At 45.1% G+C, this 8,188-nt stretch overlaps 2 non-coding genes across 2 annotated transcripts; both read left to right on the plus strand.

Annotated features, from left to right (window-relative positions):
* Positions 1-4,851: 4,851 nt before the first annotated feature.
* TRNAH-GUG (transfer RNA histidin (anticodon GUG)) lies at positions 4,852-4,923 on the plus strand. The gene has a single exon. It is a non-coding gene; the product is annotated as a tRNA-His (tRNA).
* Positions 4,924-7,202: 2,279 nt separating this feature from the next.
* TRNAH-GUG (transfer RNA histidin (anticodon GUG)) lies at positions 7,203-7,274 on the plus strand. Its single transcript has one exon. It is a non-coding gene; the product is annotated as a tRNA-His (tRNA).
* The last annotated feature ends 914 nt before the right edge of the window (positions 7,275-8,188 follow it).

Below are 8,188 nucleotides of genomic sequence, written 5' to 3' on the forward strand. Positions count from 1 at the left end.
TTAAATAAGTGACTGGGGATCAGGTGTCCACTTATTCTCATGGATAACATCACAACCAACCTTTAATTCAAACATGAGTCATGACATCACAGATGGAGTACAGCTTATGATAGAGGTGGAACGTCGCATTGTAGCTGCCCAAGTAGCTCGCCGTGATCGTATAGTGGTTAGTACTCTGCGTTGTGGCCACAGCAACCTCGGTTCAAATCCGAGTCACGGCATTGCGGTGAGGCAATGTCACGGCAGTTGGGCAGATATTTTAGAATTTCCATTAATACATTGGCAATCTCTGTGGAGGACTGAAACAATTCGATATGTCCTGTTACTGTTATGAACCTTTTGTTTCTTTAATGCTCTTTGCACACTTTTTCATCGGGTGACTGTAATGTATTTCAACCAAATCTAATTAAGAGCGCATTATGTGGTGACATTTGCAGTACATGAAACATTATAACACTGCCATTTACGTCAATAACCACTAGCTTGATTAAGACATATGTATTGCAGCGACAGTATTTCCCAGTTACAAATGGGAATAAAAACAACATCCGCGAGGGATTGAACCAACGACATTTAACTGATGTTGCCAATGGAGCGCGTTACAGAGAGCGCGAGGTCCCGCCTTTACAGTCACACGCTGATGATAATACAGATGTTTAAATAAACAGGCATATCTGTGGACTTGTGGTCTTTCTACATTGGGACTCATAGTCTAGTCCTAGGCTATTGTAGGCACTGGCGTATCTTTTAGTGGAATGAGAGGCATTCTGTAGTCGCGGGAAAGGACCTTTCAAGTCAATCTGATCTGTATTGTCCTGTGAAAAAAAGCGTTCTTAGACACAGTGAGGAGTTTTTGGGGATAATGGGAAAATCATTTCCAACTAAATGACAGGAATTTCTTAGTCCAATCATGAGGTGTGCTAGGCTTTTTTATACTGTGGCGGAAAGAGAGAGAGTATAACAGTCATTATAAATAAAGGGCCAAGGAAGTGACAGTTTATGGAAGGAACAATTTGCACATAGTTTTAGAATGTGGTCAGGAGGAGGACAATGTGCTTACACATATGAAACATTAGAAGGTAGACATTATGGAAGCACATATATTTCTTTATTTTTATTGTATTTGGGGAGAGGGGGTTAATATAGCACGTCCAATGTGGAAAAGTGCTTTCCATAGCACCTTGCAGGTGGGCGACATCCAGAGCTGTGCAGTAGCCACCCATGCCCCAGACGTCAAAGAGAACAAGAAGTTACACATGTTGGAAGTGAGGGTGAGACATTGAGGAGATATGATCCCCCTATGAAGCCGAGAAAAGGAGGAGGCGTGAACGTGCATCCATGTATGCAGGTGAGAAGGGAAGGAACATTGGTCATGCATCCCTGCATGAGGGTGAGACAGGGAGGAGATATGATCCCCGTATGAAGCCGAGAGAAGGAGGAGGCGTGAACGTGCATCCATGTATGCGGGCGAGACAGGAAGGAGCATTGGTCATGCATCCCTGCATGAGGGTGAGACAGGGAGGAGATATGATCCCCGTATGAAGCCGAGAGAAGGAGGAGGCGTGAACGTGCATCCATGTATGCGGGCGAGACAGGAAGGAGCATTGGTCATGCATCCCTGCATGAGGGTGAGACAGGGAGGAGATATGATCCCCGTATGAAGCCGAGAGAAGGAGGAGGCGTGAACGTGCATCCATGTATGCGGGCGAGACGGGAAGGAGCATTGGTCATGCATCCCTTCCCGAGGGTGAGACAGGGAGGAGATAAAATCCCCGTATGAAGCCGAGAGAACGAGGAGACATGAACATGCATCCATGTATGCGGGCGAGAAGGGAAGGAGCATTGGTCATGCATCCCTGCATGAGGGTGAGACAGGGAGGAGATAAAATCCCTGTATGAAGCCAAGAGAACGAGGCGGCATGAACATGCATCCTTGTATGCAGGTGTGACATGTAGTCATCATGAACATGCATCCCTTTATAAGGACATAACATGGAGGACGCATGAACATGAATGCCTGAATTTTATGGTGGTGGCCTTCGGGTGATTTGGCGCGTGCAATTGGTGAAGAGCACTTCTCCTGCGCAAAAAAATAAATTTACTATTAGCACCCCGGAGGGAGCCTCTGCAGTTCTTATAGGGAGAAAACTCTGCAATGGAAGGGGACAGGGTCAATAACAGCTGTAAACTCTCACAAGACCATCACTGCTCTCACACTTTCCTGCTCTCAGGCTGGCGGGCCATTATCGGCCCTGGCTGCCGCACCATTGCCAGGTTTGTGTAACTATATTATTTCTAATTGGCTCCACTTTGATGACTTTCATTTGGATTCTGACTTGATTATTGAGATCTTAAATAAGTGACTGGGGATCAGGTGTCCACTTATTCTCATGGATAACATCACAACCAAGCTTTAATTCAAACATGAGTCATGACATCACAGATGGAGTACAGCTTATGATAGAGGTGGAACGTCACATTGTAGCAGCCCAAGTAGCTCGCTGTGATCGTATTGTGGTTAGTACTCTGCGTTGTGGCCGCAGCAACCTCGGTTCGAATCCGAGTCACGGCATTGCGGTGAGGCAATGTCACGGCAGTTGGGCAGATATTTTAGAATTTCCATTAATACATTGGCAATCTCTGTGGAGGACTGAAACAATTCGATATGTCCTGTTACTGTTATGAACCTTTTGTTTCTTTAATGCTCTTTGCACACTTTTTCATCGGGTGACTGTAATGTATTTCAACCAAATCTAGTTAAGAGCGCATTATGTGGTGACATTTGCAGTACATGAAACATTATAACACTGCCATTTACGTCAATAACCACTAGCTTGATTAAGACATATGTATTGCAGCGACAGTATTTCCCAGTTACAAATGGGAATAAAAACAACATCCGCGAGGGATTGAACCAACGACATTTAACTGATGTTGCCAATGGAGCACGTTACAGAGAGCGCAAAGTCCCGCCTTTACAGTCACACGCTGATGATAATACAGATGTTTAAATAAACAGGCATATCTGTGGACTTGTGGTCTTTCTACATTGGGACTCATAGTCTAGTCCTAGGCAATTGTAGGCACTGGCGTATCTTTTAGTGGAATGAGAGGCATTCTGTAGTCGCGGGAAAGGACCTTTCAAGTCAATCTGATCTGTATTGTCCTGTGAAAAAAAGCGTTCTTAGACACAGTGAGGAGTTTTTGGGGATAATGGGAAAATCATTTCCAACTAAATGACAGGAATTTCTTAGTCCAATCATGAGGTGTGCTAGGCTTTTTTATACTGTGGCGGAAAGAGAGAGAGTATAACAGTCATTATAAATAAAGGGCCAAGGAAGTGACAGTTTATGGAAGGAACAATTTGCACATAGTTTTAGAATTTGGTCAGGAGGAGGACAATGTGCTTACACATATGAAACATTAGAAGGTAGACATTATGGAAGCACATATATTTCTTTATTTTTATTGTATTTGGGGAGAGGGGGTTAATATAGCACGTCCAATGTGGAAAAGTGCTTTCCATAGCACCTTGCAGGTGGGCGACATCTAGAGCTGTGCAGTAGCCACCCATGCCCCAGACGTCAAAGAGAACAAGAAGTTACACATGTTGGAAGTGAGGGTGAGACATTGAGGAGATATGATCCCGGTATGAAGCCGAGAAAAGGAGGAGGCGTGAACGTGCATCCATGTATGCAGGCGAGAAGGGAAGGAGCATTGGTCATGCATCCCTGCATGAGGGTGAGACAGGGAGGAGATATGATCCCCGTATGAAGCCGAGAGAAGGAGGAGGCGTGAACGTGCATCCATGTATGCGGGTGAGACAGGAAGGAGCATTGGTCATGCATCCCTGCATGAGGGTGAGACAGGGAGGAGATATGATCCCCGTATGAAGCCGAGAGAAGGAGGAGGCGTGAACTTGCATCCATGTATGCAGGCGAGAAGGGAAGGAGCATTGGTCATGCATCCCCTCATGAGGGTGAGACATGGAGGAGATATGATCCCCGTATGAAGCCGAGAGAAGGAGGAGGCGTGAACGTGCATCCATGTATGCGGGCGAGACGGGAAGGAGCATTGGTCATGCATCCCTTCCCGAGGGTGAGACAGGGAGGAGATAAAATCCCCGTATGAAGCCGAGAGAACGAGGAGACATGAACGTGCATCCATGTATGCGGGCGAGAAGGGAAGGAGCATTGGTCATGCATCCCTGCATGAGGGTGAGACAGGGAGGAGATAAAATCCCTGTATGAAGCCAAGAGAACGAGGCGGCATGAACATGCATCCTTGTATGCAGGTGTGACATGGAGTCATCATGAACATGCATCCCTTTATAAGGACATAACATGGAGGACGCATGAACATGAATGCCTGAATTTTATGGTGGTGGCCTTCGGGTGATTTGGCACGTGCAATTGGTAAAGAGCACTTCTCCTGCGCAAAAAAATAAATTTACTATTAGCACCCCGGAGGGAGCCTCTGCACTTCTTATAGGGAGAAAACTCTGCAATGGAAGGGGACAGGGTCAATAACAGCTGTAAACTCTCACAAGACCATCACTGCTCTCACACTTTCCTGCTCTCAGGCTGGCGGGCCATTATCAGCCCTGGCTGCCGCACCATTGCCAGGTTTGTGTAACTATATTATTTCTAATTGGCTCCACTTTGATGACTTTCATTTGGATTCTGACTTGATTATTGAGATCTTAAATAAGTGACTGGGGATCAGGTGTCCACTTATTCTCATGGATAACATCACAACCAACCTTTAATTCAAACATGAGTCATGACATCACAGATGGAGTACAGCTTATGATAGAGGTGGAACGTCACATTGTAGCAGCCCAAGTAGCTCGCCGTGATCGTATAGTGGTTAGTACTCTGCGTTGTGGCCGCAGCAACCTCGGTTCGAATCCGAGTCACGGCATTGCGGTGAGGCAATATCACGGTAGTTGGGCAGATATTTTAGAATTTCCATTAATACATTGGCAATCTCTGTGGAGGACTGAAACAATTCGATATGTCCTGTTACTGTTATGAACCTTTTGTTTCTTTAATGCTCTTTGCACACTTTTTCATCGGGTGACTGTAATGTATTTCAACCAAATCTAATTAAGAGCGCATTATGTGGTGACATTTGCAGTACATGAAACATTATAACACTGCCATTTACGTCAATAACCACTAGCTTGATTAAGACATATGTATTGCAGCGACAGTATTTCCCAGTTACAAATGGGAATAAAAACAACATCCGCGAGGGATTGAACCAACGACATTTAACTGATGTTGCCAATGGAGCGCGTTACAGAGAGCGCAAAGTCCCGCCTTTACAGTCACACGCTGATGATAATACAGATGTTTAAATAAACAGGCATATCTGTGGACTTGTGGTCTTTCTACATTGGGACTCATAGTCTAGTCCTAGGCTATTGTAGGCACTGGCATATCTTCTAGTGGAATGAGAGGCATTCTGTAGTCGCGTGAAAGGACCTTTCAAGTCAATCTGATCTGTATTGTCCTGTGAAAAAAAATGTTCTTAGACACAGTGAGGAGTTTTTGGGGATAATGGGAAAATCATTTCCAACTAAATGACAGGAATTTCTTAGTCCAATCATGAGGTGTGCTAGGCATTTTTATACTGTGGCGGAAAGAGAGAGAGTATAACAGTCATTATAAATAAAGGGCCAAGGAAGTGACAGTTTATGGAAGGAACAATTTGCACATAGTTTTAGAATTTGGTCAGGAGGAGGACAATGTGCTTACACATATGAAACATTAGAAGGTAGACATTATGGAAGCACATATATTTCTTTATTTTTATTGTATTTGGGGAGAGGGGGTTAATATAGCACGTCCAATGTGGAAAAGTGCTTTCCATAGCACCTTGCAGGTGGGCGACATCTAGAGCTGTGCAGTAGCCACCCATGCCCCAGACGTCAAAGAGAACAAGAAGTTACACATGTTGGAAGTGAGGGTGAGACATTGAGGAGATATGATCCCCATATGAAGCCGAGAAAAGGAGGAGGCGTGAACGTGCATCCATGTATGCAGGCGAGAAGGGAAGGAGCATTGGTCATGCATCCCTGCATGAGGGTGAGACAGGGAGGAGATATGATCCCCGTATGAAGCCGAGAGAAGGAGGAGGTGTGAACGTGCATCCATGTATGCGGGCGAGACAGGAAGGAGCATTGGTCATGCATCCCTGCATGAGGGTGAGACAGGGAGGAGATATGATCCCCGTATGAAGCCGAGAGAAGGAGGAGGCGTGAACGTGCATCCATGTATGCAGGCGAGAAGGGAAGGAGCATTGGTCATGCATCCCCTCATGAGGGTGAGACAGGGAGGAGATATGATCCCCGTATGAAGCCGAGAGAAGGAGGAGGCGTGAACGTGCATCCATGTATGCGGGCGAGACGGGAAGGAGCATTGGTCATGCATCCCTTCCCGAGGGTGAGACAGGGAGGAGATAAAATCCCCGTATGAAGCCGAGAGAACGAGGAGACATGAACGTGCATCCATGTATGCGGGCGAGAAGGGAAGGAGCATTGGTCATGCATCCCTGCATGAGGGTGAGACAGGGAGAAGATAAAATCCCTGTATGAAGCCAAGAGAACGAGGCGGCATGAACATGCATCCTTGTATGCAGGTGTGACATGGAGTCATCATGAACATGCATCCCTTTATAAGGACATAACATGGAGGACGCATGAACATGAATGCCTGAATTTTATGGTGGTGGCCTTCGGGTGATTTGGCACGTGCAATTGGTGAAGAGCACTTCTCCTGCGCAAAAAAATAAATTTACTATTAGCACCCCGGAGGGAGCCTCTGCACTTCTTATAGGGAGAAAACTCTGCAATGGAAGGGGACAGGGTCAATAACAGCTGTAAACTCTCACAAGACCATCACTGCTCTCACACTTTCCTGCTCTCAGGCTGGCGGGCCATTATCGGCCCTGGCTGCCGCACCATTGCCAGGTTTGTGTAACTATATTATTTCTAATTGGCTCCACTTTGATGACTTTCATTTGGATTCTGACTTGATTATTGAGATCTTAAATAAGTGACTGGGGATCAGGTGTCCACTTATTCTCATGGATAACATCACAACCAACCTTTAATTCAAACATGAGTCATGACATCACAGATGGAGTACAGCTTATGATAGAGGTGGAACGTCACATTGTAGCAGCCCAAGTAGCTCGCCGTGATCGTATAGTGGTTAGTACTCTGCGTTGTGGCCGCAGCAACCTTGGTTCGAATCCGAGTCACGGCATTGCGGTGAGGCAATGTCACGGCAGTTGGGCAGATATTTTAGAATTTCCATTAATACATTGGCAATCTCTGTGGAGGACTGAAACAATTCGATATGTCCTGTTACTGTTATGAACCTTTTGTTTCTTTAATGCTCTTTGCACACTTTTTCATCGGGTGACTGTAATGTATTTCAACCAAATCTAATTAAGAGCGCATTATGTGGTGACATTTGCAGTACATGAAACATTATAACACTGCCATTTACGTCAATAACCACTAGCTTGATTAACACATATGTATTGCAGCCACAGTATTTCCCAGTTACAAATGGGAATAAAAACAACATCCGCGAGGGATTGAACCAACGACATTTAACTGATGTTGCCAATGGAGCGCGTTACAGAGAGCGCGAGGTCCCGCCTTTACAGTCACACGCTGATGATAATACAGATGTTTAAATAAACAGGCATATCTGTGGACTTGTGGTCTTTCTACATTGGGACTCATAGTCTAGTCCTAGGCTATTGTAGGCACTGGCGTATCTTTTAGTGGAATGAGAGGCATTCTGTAGTCGCGTGAAAGGACCTTTCAAGTCAATCTGATCTGTATTGTCCTGTGAAAAAAAGCGTTCTTAGACACAGTGAGGAGTTTTTGGGGATAATGGGAAAATCATTTCCAACTAAATGACAGGAATTTCTTAGTCCAATCATGAGGTGTGCTATGCTTTTTTATACTGTGGCGGAAAGAGAGAGAGTATAACAGTCATTATAAATAAAGGGCCAAGGAAGTGACAGTTTATGGAAGGAACAATTTGCACATAGTTTTAGAATGTGGTCAGGAGGAGGACAATGTGCTTACACATATGAAACATTAGAAGGTAGACATTATGGAAGCACATATATTTCTTTATTTTTATTGTATTTGGGGAGAGGG

This window comes from Ambystoma mexicanum (genome assembly GCF_040938575.1).
Source record: "Ambystoma mexicanum isolate Mex_15411 chromosome 12 unlocalized genomic scaffold, UKY_AmexF1_1 Mex_chr12_unloc.1, whole genome shotgun sequence".
In the NCBI taxonomy this organism is placed as follows: domain Eukaryota; kingdom Metazoa; phylum Chordata; class Amphibia; order Caudata; family Ambystomatidae; genus Ambystoma; species Ambystoma mexicanum.